Here is a 15558-nt window from a genome sequence, read left to right as displayed (position 1 = left end):
CTGGTGCTTCATGTACTCCAAACCCTTGATGATCTCCAAGGGCTATGACCTGAAACAGATTAACTTAATAACTTACTCTCAGAATTTTCACAAACTTATAATACATACAGTATATAAATAATTAACCAACTTTACACAAAAAAAATTCCAACAAAACAAATAAAAAACAAACCATTTTTCACTCAGAACCACCTTAAATTCACCTCTACCAAAATGAGTACTACTTGGAACATACGATACAACTTAAATAACAATACATGTCTACACTCTACAATAATTTTGCATTGTGATTTACTGATTTACCGATTAATAAGCAAATTATACTACCAAAAGGATCCTCATATTACATTTTATCTTTGATACTATGCATATGAGCATATCTTTAAATATATCTTAACCTCAAACTGACCCGTATAAAAGCTATATTAGCTGGAAGCGTTACAAACTTAATTATGTTTTTTTATAAAGCATCAAGAACAACCTAGAAAGAACTTCCTTTAAGGGTTTCACCTTCACACTGAACTGGGAAACAGTGTAGATCCGAAATGTCAACACAATGAGATACAACAAATAGTTGCTAATATTTACCTTTAAGAACCTGCGAATACGGTTTCCCTCAGCTCGATAAGGTTTGCAATATTAATCTATCTGAGAAAGCTCTACCAAGTCTTCTGCAAGCTGGTACTCTCTGTGCGGTAAAGTGAAAACAACAATTAAAGAAGAGAAAGGGAATGAGAAGAGAAGCAATTGGCAAATTAGGCAACATAACCAGTCTCACCAGAATGAAGGCAATTTTTACTTTCTCCCTTAGCTTGACGCTGTGACACCTTCTGCAGCAAACGATTCGAGGTCTCTCTCCCTTAAGCAGAACAAATCCATCTAACATGCAAGAGGTAGCACATTCAAATATCATTTAAATTAGAAACTATAAAAGCTATATTAGTCTACTTGAAACTGGCTCGTCCTGAGGATAGAGCTTGTAAGCTGAGATGGGATTACAGGGCAAGGCTTATTCATATGTTCTAATCCCAAGCCTTTAAAAAAATTATTTCTCTTCTTACTGCTATATATTCTGCAAGAAGCACTTGCTAACCTATATTCACACATTCAACTCATAAATTCATAGAGAGATTTATGGAGAAAGTAAAACTCATTAAGAACTAATAGTTCCATTAATTTTAGCCATTGAGAAAAACAAATAAAAAATGGTGACACAATGATTACAAATTTAGAAATCAAACTTGAGAAATATGACTAAGTTCAGAGTCTTTTTTAAGCATAAAGCTTTGGGGACGGCTATTAAGCAATTCGTGTCATTTGGAAGAAAGTATGAATTGACATTTTCTCTTTACCTATTCAAATCTCCAACACAAGTTTATGTATATACATACTCAGGTCACCTTGTTAAACAAATTAATATCGATTGTTGCAGTTCTTTTGTTATAAATTTATAAAAGAGAGAAGACATAGACTTAGGCTACCTGATGCCAGGACATGTTGTCCCCTTCAAAATGGACTGCACATCTACTCACCCTTCACCGACCAACAAGATTTTCAGTCTTCTGACCTGTCCACCACAACTTCAAAACATTCCTATAAAGCACAGTAATCAACTTTACTGAGACCACTTAGCCTAAATGTAAATACCCGAGTATAATTGAGAATGAATGTAAATAACACAGCTAATGCATTTCTTTGACCTTTAGTGTTCGCATATTATGCCAGGTAAGAGTGGCCTTGAGTGCACTTGAAACACATGATGTTGTTTGTTTGACTGGGTCTCTATTCACATACACCATCTTCAAGTAATTTGCAGCAGAATTCATAGCATATCTGCAGCAGAATGGGGAGAAAGGTGGAGAATGGCGAGCAAACAAGAAAAGCATTTCATTAGTTAAGACCGTAATACACTATAGTTACTTCCATTTGCATACAAATATTACTGAACCAATAAGGATATTTACATCAGCATTCAATGAGTAAAATATAGATACTTTGAAATAATCAAACTTGGTACTTAGTTTTGCAAAAAGATAAAAATTGGGAAGAACTTTTAGATGTTCAAACAGTAGCGAATCCAGTAGTACATATACTCAGTGGATACTGGATCATATTTCTACATCATTGTAATGAAGTACTATAAAATTTTATATCCCAGAGAGTTTCAGAAAAATGCATTTTTTTTTATAGAAAAATATATTTAAATTTCAAATTCAAATTATCCAGATGCTTACGTCTTGCAAGAGAGGTAGTAATCGCCGTTGATGACTTGGGTAATCGAGCAACAGGACTTCAGTCATTTGGTGTAACAAGAAGGCCCGCCTTGACAATGCATACCTTATGCTATTGCTAAACCCATCTGAAAGTGAAGATGTTATTTATCAATAGTTCCTTAAGTCTCTTATGCCCACCTGCTATCCCAGGTCTCAAAAAATTACACATGTATGAACAAAAACTTTTCCAACTGAAACCGGGACTAGATTTAAAATGTATCATCACCTTTGATGGTACACTGCACCAACTGCAATAGTTCACGACCAGATGTTAACGGCCAGAAAAGCCGCAAATCTCGGATAGAAGACATATAATATAAGTAAAACCATTTAGAAAGTCATTAGTCAAAACTAACAAAATACAGTTTTTATCAGATACATCAAGCTAGAGGAAGAAGAAGAAAGAACAATATGCATCCAACAGCAAGGTAATTACTTTATCTGGGTCTTCAATTGCACTCAGATTCCCCATCAGGTGAAACATCAGCTACTACTGAATTCAACAATTCTCTTCGGGGACTCGGACATGTCAAACCTGAAAAACATTCCAGACTTTTGAGTTGCATCTCAATCTCTAATATGGAGAACTTAATTTTAAGACATTGAAACATGAAGTAGAGCAGTTTAACAACAAAAGGTCTATATAATCACCAGATTCGACCATTATCAACACCATTCAACCCACTTTTATGACCACATCAGCTACCGGACATTAGGACAGAGTTACCATCTGCATCCCTTATCTGGCAAATGAAGGCATGAACCCCTAGATTTTTCCCATTAATTTCAAGCTGTGAAAATCCACTGTATGTGTTGCATGCTAAACAGCCAAACCACAAAACCATATGCACATAAATAAAAAATAATAGTATAAAGAAAAAGAAAAAGCATTATATAAAAAAATAACGAAAATGATTATTAAAGTCAAATCGAAGAAAAAAAAAAAAAAAAAAATAAAGAAGAAAGATCTTACATTGGCTGCCCCACCTATCATCAACTTTTGAGCAGATTCACAGAGTGTTTATGACAAACCTGCCGTGTTTGAATCAAACCTGGTAATTGTTTCAATTCCTCTTACCAAAAATCAAACAAACCCAATTAAAATTCAAAATTTAAGTTCAGAAAAACAATTACATACATTACTTCCATGTCCCAACTCCGTCATTGCAAAGCAACCCTTCACCACGTATTCTCAGTGTCTCTCACCACTTGTCGTGGTGTCGCTTCGTTCCCAAAAACTGGATGGCCCACCCCTGCAATCCCATACCATTTCTGTTTTCATTTTCCAGATTGTATTGTTATGCCTAAGGAAATAAGGCCTGACGTGGGAAGAGTCACGTGAAGGGCGACCTGCCCTCGTCGAGCAACACGCACACGTCAGACCTGCCAATGATGTGTGGAGCCCACACGCGTTCTTTCTCCTGCCACAATCGTGCGATGTCAGCTTGGAAAAAGGGAAATGGACATAAAGCCTGATTATACACTGACAATCACACCAAACCACGGATTTAGCAATGATTATACTTTTCAGTTCAGTATAAAATAGGAAACCCCTTCATTAAGGGGATTCGGCCATTTACATAAAAAAGGAACAAAACAGAAATTTCTCTCTTGTAAAACTTTGCTTTGACTTTTTCGTCTGTTGTAAGTCAGCTCGCGACCGCGCCCTGAACACCCACTAATATCAATCACAATCAGTGGACGTAGGACTTGCTATCTTAGCATCCGAACCACTTAAAAATTCCCTCTACATATCTATTTTATTTTTCTGACATTCCATTTTCACGTACATCAAACAGTCCTTGTATTATACACGTAAAAATTCGTTGGTGCAAGATCGAGCATCAACAGTTTGGCGCTAGAAGGAGGGCCGATTTTGAGTTCTACCCTCTCAGGAGAATCTTTGACTTACTGGTCTTAAGCTACAATGGCCCGCCAATCCGAACCTGAGCAAGGAACCAGCATCAGAAGGAGTCCCCCCTGGCCCAGAGGGACACCCCTTCCAACGTACCTTTAATCTCACAAATGCTGCTGGGAAATCCCAACCAGCCCCGCAACTGGACCCTGCCATCAGGAGTTACCTGAAGGTTTGATAATACTCTCCAGACAGTCAAACCAGAGGTTGGACCGTCTACCAAGCATGTCATCCCGACAGCCAGAGCCGTACAACCCCAAAACGCCTGCAGTGTCGCGCGCGAAGCGCGGCAAAGGGCGATAGCCCGTGCCGCGAGCACTGCAGCGCGTAAGCGCAAGGGTAAACAAGTGGCAAAAAATAAGCCTACGGGCTCCCAAGGGCCGGCGAACACCAGGGTGCCCCTCAGAGATTATCACAAGCTGAGACTTGGCGAGAGATGGACCCCGAGCTGTCCCACGCCACGATGCACAAACCCGAGCAAAAATGCTGGGCATGGTGGTCCCGATCGCCACCAGCAGAGCAATCCCGATCGTTACGCGAAGGTTATCACACCTCGCGGGGCGGTTCGTACCACCGCGAGGTGTCGTGAAAGTGCCTCTCACACCCGTCGCCTCTGCATGCCCATAGTCAGCATGTGTCGAGCGCGGCCGAATGCCGGCCGAGGTGAGGAGGAATCTGATCTCCGGACTGTCCTTGAACCGCAACCGAGAGGGAGGGCTCGCACGGGTGAAAAACCCCCAATTGGCTCCATTACCGCAAATTGAGGAGCTGCAGCGAGCTCTGGACAGGTTGAGGGAGCAGCAAAACGGCAACACAGGTCGTCTCCACATCCCCGTTTTCCCCTAAGTGCTAGCTGCCACTCCCTACCACCAGGTTCAGAATGCCAGACATGCGGCCTTTTGATGGAAACCATGACCCCAGGATCACTTGTACGAGTTCAACGACCTTTGAGCTCCACCAGGTTTCGGACCTCGCGAAATGCCGATGTTTGGCTGTGACGCTGACTTCTCACGCAAACGGTGGCTAAGGTCGCTCCCAACGGGTTCGATCAGCTCGTGGCCTCAATGAGCCACGATGTTCCTGCGGCATTTCCAAGCCAATCGAAATTTTCAATGCCTTTGAGCTACCTCAGCAACATAAGGCAAAAAGAGATGAATCCCTGCATCTTACGTTGACCGCTTCCACAGGAACTCAACAAGGTGGCTCACACGCCCCAGAAGATTCCATCCAACTCTTATATAGCCGATTCGCCCGCAAACCGACCTTGGAAGGAACTGCAGGCTGAGGACGATATTTCCCTCACCAGATTCTACAACTTGGCGGAAAAGTATCTCCGAATAGAAATTCGCTGGCGGCACTACTCGCCGTCGCGATCACGGCACCTCCAGCGGTACGTCAGTCGGGGAATAACAGGCGACTGATCGCAAGGGAGACAATCGAATCAGCAAAAGGGAAAACCCCGCTACACAGAAAAAGTCCTATGCTCCTGTCCCCGTCACGACCGCGACAGGCCCAATACACCCCGCTGAATGTGTCCATATCTGCGATCCTCGACAAATCCGAGAAGCCAGCCTGCTCGGTGAACCAAAACCCATGAAGACTCCCGCAGGCCAGAACAGCAAGAAATACTGTCGTATCACCGGATACCGGACATCACACTGACGAGTGCCGAGCCCTAAAGCAGGCTATTGAAGAACTTATCAGAGCAGGGGTTTCGAGGTACGTAATTGACGCCCCAAAAGAAAACCAGGGGAGCGAAGAACAAGCGACGAGATCGCAGCGGGTACAAGCAGTGTGAACCTGATTTTCGGAGTCCACACCTCGCTGGACACAGGGGGGCGCAGGACAGGTATGCTCGAGAAGCGCATCATGACCCATCATCGTCATGACACATCGCAGCGACCTCAGAAAGCCAGGAGGAAGAAAAACCAATCACCTTCTGCAGAAGGAGCAGCTCGTTGCACCATCCGCACGAGGACGCTCTGGTAATCACCACCCCTGATGTTGGATGTCATAACGCTGCAGGATGCTTGTGGAGAACAGAGCGCTGTGAACATTCTGTTCAAGTCAGCTTTCGCATAGAATGACCTGGTCGAGGCCGACCTTAAGCCAGCCTCGATTGCCTCTAAACGGTTTTACAGGGGATCACCTAATCCCCAGCGAACATTCAGCTCCCAGTCACGCTCGCGATACGACGAGGGGACTAGAGTTACAGAGTTCCTGGTCCCGGCTTCAATGGAACCTGCAGGGCATCCCCTACTGAAGAACCTTTTAAGCGTTACTTCCATCTATCATCTCAAGATGAAGTTCCCACCCCGTCGGGATCGGGAGGTAACGGTCGCAAAGTGCATGCTGCAGCGCTGAATGCTATTCTAAAAACGGGTCAGGGTCCCAGATGGACCGTGGACAATGGAGAGAGCAAGTTTCGCGCGGTGCATCGCCGCCCGTCAATGGCCAAATTACTAGGTCATGGGGCACAACCGAATCTAAGCCACAGTTTTGAGCCTTCACAGGGGAATCCGTCGTAAGATAATATATATTTCCATCGAATTCCGTAAGATCCGTCCCCCCGAGCGGGATCCTGTATGACGGACACTGTCTTGCAGTATCTTTTATTCCGAAAAGGAGGTCCGGCTTCGCGAATACTCAAGATCTGTGAGCTGGTCTTCTATCCCCACTTACGCTATTGGAGGAACGATATTGCCGAGCATGGGTGTAACCCTTTCATGAGGAGGGAGAGACTTGAGTTTTGCGGGTGCTGGGGGTTCTATTGGGGTGTATCGGTGGTTTGGCTATTAGAGTCATGTTGTGGGGGGGGTGTGGGTGGGAACGCGTTGGACGAGTGTCTGGTATCGGTGGGTGGGTCGTCGCGTGACCGTGCAGAAGGTTGAACCGCTAATGGCGGGGCCGGGGCCGCAAAAGGAGAAGGGTGTGGGGTGCGGGGGTGGGTCCGGTGCGGGAAGGGGGTGGCTGCGGCGCGGGTGGGAAAGATGCGGCGAATGAGGGGGAGGAACCGGCCTGCGAAAGGGGGGGCCGGACGGGGATGTGGCCGCGGAGTGGTGGGCGGGTCCGAGTGTGCGCTCATCGAGTACCGTGCCAAGGTGGTGGGGTGCGGTGTCGGGTGTGGTCTGGGTGTATGGTGTCCGTCTGGTCAGAGGTAGGGGAGAGGGAGAGGCGGAAGGGGTAAGGGCGGGGGACGTAGGGAGAGGGTGACGCAGGTCGCGTGAACAGGTGGCGGCCCCGAGGGCAAGGGCAGTGGGGGCCCCGCGGGGCCGAATCGTGTGTGCGCAGCTCGGGACGGGCGCCAGGCGGGGGCGGGGGCGGTTGGGTTGGGGCGGGGCGGGACGAGCTGTGGTACAGGGGGTGTGCAGGGAGGCCACTCCTCGGGAGAGGTCGAGGGCGGCAAGAAGGCGCCCGATCAGAAGCCCAGAGGAGGAGCAGTGGGGGGGGGGGGAGGGGGGGGACGAACCCGATGGTGTTCGGTTCAACGGAGAGGGGGGGGGGCTATAACTGCTGGGGACAGTGGGTGACAGGGGAGTACTGCCCTTGCTGGGGGGGGCGGCCCAGGTGGGGGGGGTGTGGTGTGGGGGGGGGGGGGGGATCCAAAATGTGCGGTGCGACCGACGCTCAGAGTGTGGTGGGGGGGTGGGGTGTGGCAACCGGAGGGTTTTGCTGGGGCGCGCTGCGGTGGGGGCCGGGGTAGTAGCGAGGGGTGTGTAGCGACCTGAGGGGGGCGGCGGGTGCGGGGGAGGTGGTGGGGGGGGGCGATTGCGCGGGGGGGGGTGGGCGTGGTGGGAGGGGTGTCGTGGGTGGTGTGGGGTTCCGGAGTTGGTGGTCGTGTGCGGTCGCTGAACAAATCACACCGTGGGAGGGGGGGGGGGGTGGGCAGGTGGCGTCGTGGAAAGGGTGGGACATAGCTGGGGTGGGGGGTGCGGTTGGGTGGTGGGCCGGTGCGTACGGTCATAAAGAAACTGTAACCCAGGGGCTCAGAAGCTGAGGGGGGTTCGGTGGGGGGGGGGTGCGGGGGGGGGGATCGCAGGGGAGGAGCGAAATTCCTGGGTATATGGTTCACCGTGGAGCGGGGCATAGAAGTGAACCCCGACTAAGAGTCAGAGGCTGCCGGTGGCGACAATGTAAGGAGCCGGGGAAGCCGCAAAACGGTCGTATGATCCTGGGTTTTGAACGGGCGAAATAGCGCGCTCAGGTCGCTTCATATCAAGGCTAACCGACCGTGTTTACCATTCTCAACGTTCTGAAGGCAATAAGAAATTCGAATGGACTTCCGAATGCGAGCAAGCATTCCAGAATATAAAAGAGCATCTCGGGAAGCCACCTCTTCTCTCCAACCTCTTCCACGGGAAATCCTGCTCGTCTACCTGTCCGTGTCTCAGTTCGCGGTCAGTGCAGCATTAATACGGGAAGAGGGAAAAACTCAGTGGCCGGTTTATTCCAAGTAAACGTCTATCGGACGCCGAGATGCGGTATCCAGAAATGGAGCGATTAGCTTTCGCCCTGCTGATCGCGTCCAGGAAGTTACGACCTTACTTCCATGCCCATACGATCAATGAGTTCCCACTCAGGCAGGTCCTCCAGAAGCCAGAGGCCTCAGGAAAGTTGCTCAAATGGGCCATGGAGCTGAGCCAGTTCGACCTACAGTATATGCCCAGGTCGACCATCAAAGGGCAGGTCTGTTGCAGACTTCATCTCGGAGTTCTCCTATCTCCCAAACGAGCAGCAGTCCAGCGAAGTCGGGCAAGAAACTATTCAAGACCTATCGACCTGGAACCTCTACGTCGACGGGTCATCAAACAGGAAAAGAGCAGGTGCGGGTTCTCTCCTGGTGAGCCCAAGGGGCTCGAGTTCATGGATTCTCCGATTCGGGTTTAAGGCGACCAACAATGAGTCCGAATACGAAGCCCTGCTCGCTGGGTTGCGGCTCGCGAAAGAAATGGGTCAACCACGATCAGTATCTACAGCGACTCCAGCTTGCGTCACACCAATCCTAGGAGAGTACCAAGCCAAAGAAGGGAACATGGTCCGCTATTTGGAAAAAGCTAAGGCCTCTTTGGGTCGTTCAGACACTTTAAAATCGCTAGATCCCCAGAGAGAGCAACTCTATAGCGGACGCCTTGGCGAAAATAGCCTCATCATTAGACTCGAGGCCCTGATAGTATTCCTGTTCGTTTTGTCGACGCTCCGTCCATCAGCTCGACCAACGAGCCTGAACGAGGTTCAGTCAGATTCCTGGATGACTCCCATTACAACAATACTCAAGGACGGGACCTTACCTAACGACAAGGTTCAGGCGAGAGTCCTACGAGTAAGGTCTGCTCGTTTCACATCACATCGGGATCGCTATACAGGAGAGGATTCAGCGCCCCCTCCTCCGATGTGTATCCCTTGAAGAAGCAGACTACATCATGCGGGAAATTCATGAAGGGATCTGGCAACCACACGCAGCTCGATCTCTCGCGAGCAAGATTGTTCGTCAGGGATATTACTGGCCCAAAATCCAAGAAGATGCGCACAGCTTTGTTAAGAAGTGGCGACAAATGCCAGCGGTTCGCGAACATCCGCGAGCACCTCTCACGAGCTGGTTACATGTCAAAGCCCCTGGCGTTTTCCATGTGGGGGATCGACCTTTTCGGCCCATGCCAGTTGGAAAGGGAGGGTCAAGTACGCCGTAGTCGCGGTGGATTACTTTACAAATGGGTCGAAGCCGAGCCACTGGCCGCGATTCGACCAGGAAGTTAAAAGACTTCGTTTTCAAGAACATAGTGTGCCGCTACGGAATTCCCCACACCCTCATTTCAGATAATGGAAAGCAATTCGATAATGAGGAGTTCAAGCAGTTCTGCAACGAGACTGGGCATCCACAAAAATTTGCCTCAGTCGCAGGCGCAAGCGAATGGCCAAGTTGAAGCAGTCAACAAGACCATCAAGCACACTCTGAAGGCCAAGCTCGGAGCAGCCAAGGGAAATTGGGCTGACGACCTCCCCGAGTTTTATGGGCAGACAGACAACTCCAAGGACCTCCACCTCGGAAACCCCGTTTTCATTAGCATATGGCTGTGAAGCCATGATCCCTGTCGAGGTCGGGACGTTCTCTTCGGAGGGACTGTACAACAGGACGACAACGAAGCACTTTTGAGAGCAAGTTTGGATCTAATTGAAGAACGTCGCAGCAAGGCTCGCTAAGGATAGCAGCCTACCAGCAGCGAGCAAAAAGGTTCTTTGACTCGAAGTGAATGAAGCGAGAGACTTCCAGGTCGGAGACCTGGTGCTAAAGGAAGTTCTCCTCGGGGCCAGAGAACCAAGTGCGGGGGTGCTAGGGCCTAACTGGGAAGGCCCATACCGGATCGACAAAGTGATCAGACCAGGAGCTACCATCTCAAGAGATTGAACGGCTCCAAGGTACCCCGAGCTTGGAACGCCGAGCACCTTCGGCCATACTATCAGTAATCCCAAACTCAGCTCGGTTTTTTGATAATTTCTTTTTTCGGCATTACTTTGTTTACTAAGGTCGTTCGAATGTGTTCTGTTCGCATGTCAAAATTTATAATGTAATCGCTTATGTGAGCCACAATTGTAAATAGTGCATATTTATAAAAAGTAAACTTCAATTGCAAATAGTCATATACAAAAGTTTGGCCCGAGTACAGAAAGAGCGACTCCCTAAACGCTAAGGCTGGTCGGGAAGATCCTTCGAGCTGGAGCCGCCAGCCTGGTCGGCCCCCTGGTCGGGTTCTGGGCGGCCGCGCGGCAGCCTGGCCTCCTCGGCCATGGTCCGCAAGGTCGCCTGCCAGAGGTTCGGGAGGTCGGAAAAGTCCAAGTCAGGATTCTTTGCGCAAAGGACGAGTAGATGACCCGATCGCCCAGTCCGGGCCTTCTCCTCCAACCCCCCAGCCTGATTCTGCATCTCCGCAGTTAGTGCAGCGACCCTCTCCTCGGACTCTCTTGAAGTTCGGCATCAAGAGCCAGCCTTCTGTCGAAGGCCCCATTAGCTTCTTCAGCTCGCTGAGCCGTTCGAAAGTCCACCGCAGTTCTTGGTCCTTTTCGCTGACCTCCTTGGTGAGACGGGCGGTCGTCCTGAAGCTCTTTGATCTCTTCTGCACGACGTCGAGCTCAGCCTTCTGGAAATCCACTGATCGCAGGGCGGCATCCTTTTGGTGCAGATACCTGTCCGCCGCTTCGAACGTTGTGCTCTTCAGCCTCGACGGACTCTAAGCTCTGCTTCAGCTTCGCGACCACTCCTCTTCGAGGTCGCTAGTTCCCTTGCGTCTCCCAGACGCGTCTTCTCCATGGACATCCTCATCGCAAGTATCCCTGCGAGCAGAATATGTCGTTTAGAAACAAATCGGATTGGAATTTCCAAGAACGGTCAATTTACCTTGCTCAGATGCTGAAACGACGTAGCCAGCAGGTCGTCGCCCGTATTGCAAATTCATTGTATGACTCCGATAACTCGCAATCGAGCAGGCCATAAACGATCGGCTGCAGGTACTCGGGCAGACTCCCAATGAATCTAGAACAGGTGCGTCCGTTGCACCTGCCTCGCTCACAGGCTCCTTACCCGACCTCCGGGACCCCGACGCGACCTAAGAGGCTCTTCCTCAGATTCGGTCTCTGACTCGTCAGGCTAATTTGCTTTCTCTTCTTGACTTCTGGGCCGAGCCTTTCGCTTAGGGCGAGTAGTCGGTGCTGAGCAGCCTGTCCCGACTGGTTCCCCTTGCGCAGCAGGCCGGGCTGGGGAGCCGGGACTGTTCGCACGGCTGTGCGGACAGCACGAGCAGCGTCAGCCTCCCTCTCTTCCCTCGATCGAGGAAGAACAAACGGTGCTCGACGGGACTGCCCGGACTCCTTTGGGCATCGTTCCTGCACTCGAGGTCGTTAGTAAACGAAATCATTTAACGACCAGAAAGAAACCAGTAACTCCTTCAAGCGGTTCTAAAGATGCCCGGGTCGCGAAAAACCGTACTTCTGCAAGTTGCGCGGTTGTACGAGCTTCCTCGCGTCGCGACTATCTTCGTCTAATACTCCGAAATTTACGAGCCTATGACCGGTCAGCGAGTAGCGACTGATGGTGTTCTGTAACTGTAAAACACATCAGGCTGTTTATGGATCAGACGAGCAGATAATAGACTCAATAAGAAAACCTACTTGGTTCTTGAAAATGGCAATAGCCTTGTACATGAAAAAGAAAAAACTTTGACTCGGGCCCCCGCATTGCTGGGGTAATTATGTATCCCCGCGGTAATGGTAGGTCGCCGAGATAGGTAGTATGAGTCCTTATCCCTACTCTTCTTAAGGTAGTAGGCGACACCGAGCTCTACCGCAGTTGGCTCCCTAAGCCGCTCTCCAGCAGCAGCGATGTACATCGCGACAGCGATGACATAACTTGCTGGCGTCAATTGCATCGGTGCGATCCCGAAATGATCCAGGACCGACCTGATGAAAGGATGGAAGGGAATCCTCCCCCCACCCTTGAAGATCTCCTCTGAGATCGCGGCGAGGCCAGTGTCTGGGCGCCGCGACGGTCTGGTATGGTCGAGGAACACTTCCGCGCGAATATCGTACTGCGTCTTTATTCTATTATACTCCTCGGAAGTAAGAACGAGTAAACGTCAAGGGCTGCGTCCTCGGGGACTTCCCGCGAGGACGAGGGCTCCTTCCTCGGGTCTGGATGTGGACGGTTCCATTCCAGTCTGCAACATCGACACACGGTCATTAAGGCCTTCGTGTTCGTCCGAGTGTTGACAGGACGCCTAAAAATCTATCAACTACTCGAGCCGCCATCCACGGCTCGAATCCAAGGGCGGCGTCGTGTCTCCGGTGAAACGCCGAGAGACCCAACGCCACTATTCCACCAACAAACAAAACAAAAAAAAAGAGGAAGAGAAGGAAGAAGACCTTACTCTCTGGACGTGAGGCTGATGCGAAATCCGTTCAGATGCCTGAAAAATGCCGATCGGACGAAATGTGCTCAGGCGTGCGAAGGTTTTCTGTTTGAAGTGAAAAAAGTTTCGGTGGCTTCATCAGAAAAGTGAGTTTTTATATGGGATTGCGAATCGACGGTTACCACCTTTGGAACTGAAACGACAGCCCACTCTCTCTCACCGCATTAAATGCGCCCCACGTCGCATTAACTGACGCAGTAATGCCCTCGTTTCGGTACGCTGCGCCACTAACACTGCCAAACGGTGCCAGCTCAGCACGCAGAGCATTTATGTGCCTGACATGCTTTAGCGCGCGCAGGCCGCATGCAGCGTGAAACCAGGTTCGTTGAACCTGTACAGAGGAGCCCCTCAGATCCAGGTCGCTAAGGTGGAGATGTCAGGTCGCTTCGACTAAGGACTGCATGAGGTCGCGTTCACACAAGTTCTGTACCGAGCTCTTCTGTTCAGGTCGGAGCGAGTAAACTTCAACGTAACTTAGTTTCCAAGGTCCGACCTTCGAACCTTAAAAACTAGGGGGCTTCTGTTATGCCTAAGGAAATAAAGGCCTGACGTGGGAGAGTCACGTGAAGGGCGACCTGCCCGTCGTCAGCACAACACGCAACGTCGACCTGCCAGTGATTGGAGCCCACACGCGTCCTTTCTCCTGCACAAGTCGTGCGATGTCAGCTTGGAAAAAGGGAAATGGGACATAAAGCCTGATTATACACTGACAATCACACCAAACCACGGATTTAGCAATGATTATACTTTTCAGTGTCAGTATAAAATAGGGAAGACCCCTTCATTAAGGGGATTCGGCCATTTACATAAAAAAAGGAACAAAACAGAAATTTCTCTCTTGTAAAACTTTGCTTTACTTTTTCTCTGTTGTAAGTCAGCTCCGACCGCGACCTGACACCCACTAATATCAATACAAATCAGTGGACGTAGGACTTGCTATCTTAGCATCCGAACCACTTAAAATTCCCTCTACAGCTATTTTATTTTTCTGACATTCCATTTTCACGTACATCAAACAGTCACTTGATATTATACACGTAAAAATTCGTTGGTGCAAGATCGACGCATCAACTATAAGAGCATAAATTAAATTACGTACCTCCATGTGGGCGTTACACCCCCCTGGTTTCATAAATTTCATATTCCCACCTTTAAATTAATAAAAAATCCATTTAATATAACGATAAAGGCTAAAATGGTCATTTAACTATGTATGAAAATAAAATTTCAAAATAAGTTAAATAACCCTCCACGGAAAGGGAGGGATGGTGAGTCACCAGCGAGAGGAAATCGACTAGAAAAAAAAGCACCCAAACAACACAAGCTAACGTGCGTCGCCTCTTGCTAAAATGGGTGGCTATTTTGGTGAAATGGAAAGAAGGTTGGAGAGGATGGTGGGGATGCTACTGGTGGTGAGGTGGTTATGGTTGTGGAAGCTGGTGAGGTGGTTGTGGTTGTGGAAGGTGTTGTGGTGGTGGCGGCCGTAAAAGGTGGTGGCGACTTCTGGGAGAAGGTTTACCAGAGCGCAAGTTGGAGGGTAGGTCGCTGATTGCGACCTTTCATCGAACAGGTTATGTTCAATCGGAAAAAGGTCAAAGGAGAGAACTTTAGGAGGCGCCGACGACCGGAAAAATCCAACAAGTCACAAACACTTTAAAGAAGGTCAATTTTGCGTCCAAAAATCCAACAAAATCAACCCAAACAATCCTTCAAACTCAAGAAAAAAACCCAAGGAAAATGGCCTTCAAGATGGTGAGAAAGGAGCAAAGAGGGTTGGGGGATAAGGGTGTTTTGGAGAGGGTACACCAGGGAGTGGAATGGTTGGGTGGAGGGCTATTTCCGGTGGGAAGGGTGGTCGGAAAAAGGTTTGGAAGTGGGGTTATTTTCTAATTCTATTAATTTGGGGGTTAAAAGTAATTTAAAAATATTTTATCAAGGGCAGTATGGTAATATCATTTTCTATACCTGTGTCGGAATCTAAAAGTTGCTAACGGTATTGGTTTAAGAGTGAGAATATGGAATTTATAAAACAAGGGGTGGAAAATTGGTATTTCGCCAAACCTTGGGTGGGAACATGTCATTTCCTCTTGTTATAGTAATGATATTTTAGTTGTGCCGAGTTACACATGGAGATGGAATATACAATTGAAAGATTCAGTAAATCAAGAGACCTTGCTGTATGGATCAACTAATGATTATATTTAATTAGCTTAATATCTCTTACAAATTATTAAACTTTGGATGAGAAGCAAATCCCTAAAATTTGTAATTTTTTAGTAATTAGATTAAAGAGTCCTGAGTTGGGTCCAACTCTCGCAACGCAGAAGGCATCTTTGAGTTTAAAATTGATTCTGTTAAGAATCATAAGGATCATGTTCATGAATAATGTCTTTTAACATTATAATAAGGGTAA

This window comes from Pistacia vera, unplaced genomic scaffold (genome assembly GCF_008641045.1).
Source record: "Pistacia vera cultivar Batoury unplaced genomic scaffold, PisVer_v2 Contig111, whole genome shotgun sequence".
Taxonomy (NCBI): Eukaryota; Viridiplantae; Streptophyta; class Magnoliopsida; order Sapindales; family Anacardiaceae; genus Pistacia; species Pistacia vera.
The sequence above is the reverse complement of the archived record's forward strand: the minus strand, read 5'-3'. Positions refer to the sequence as shown.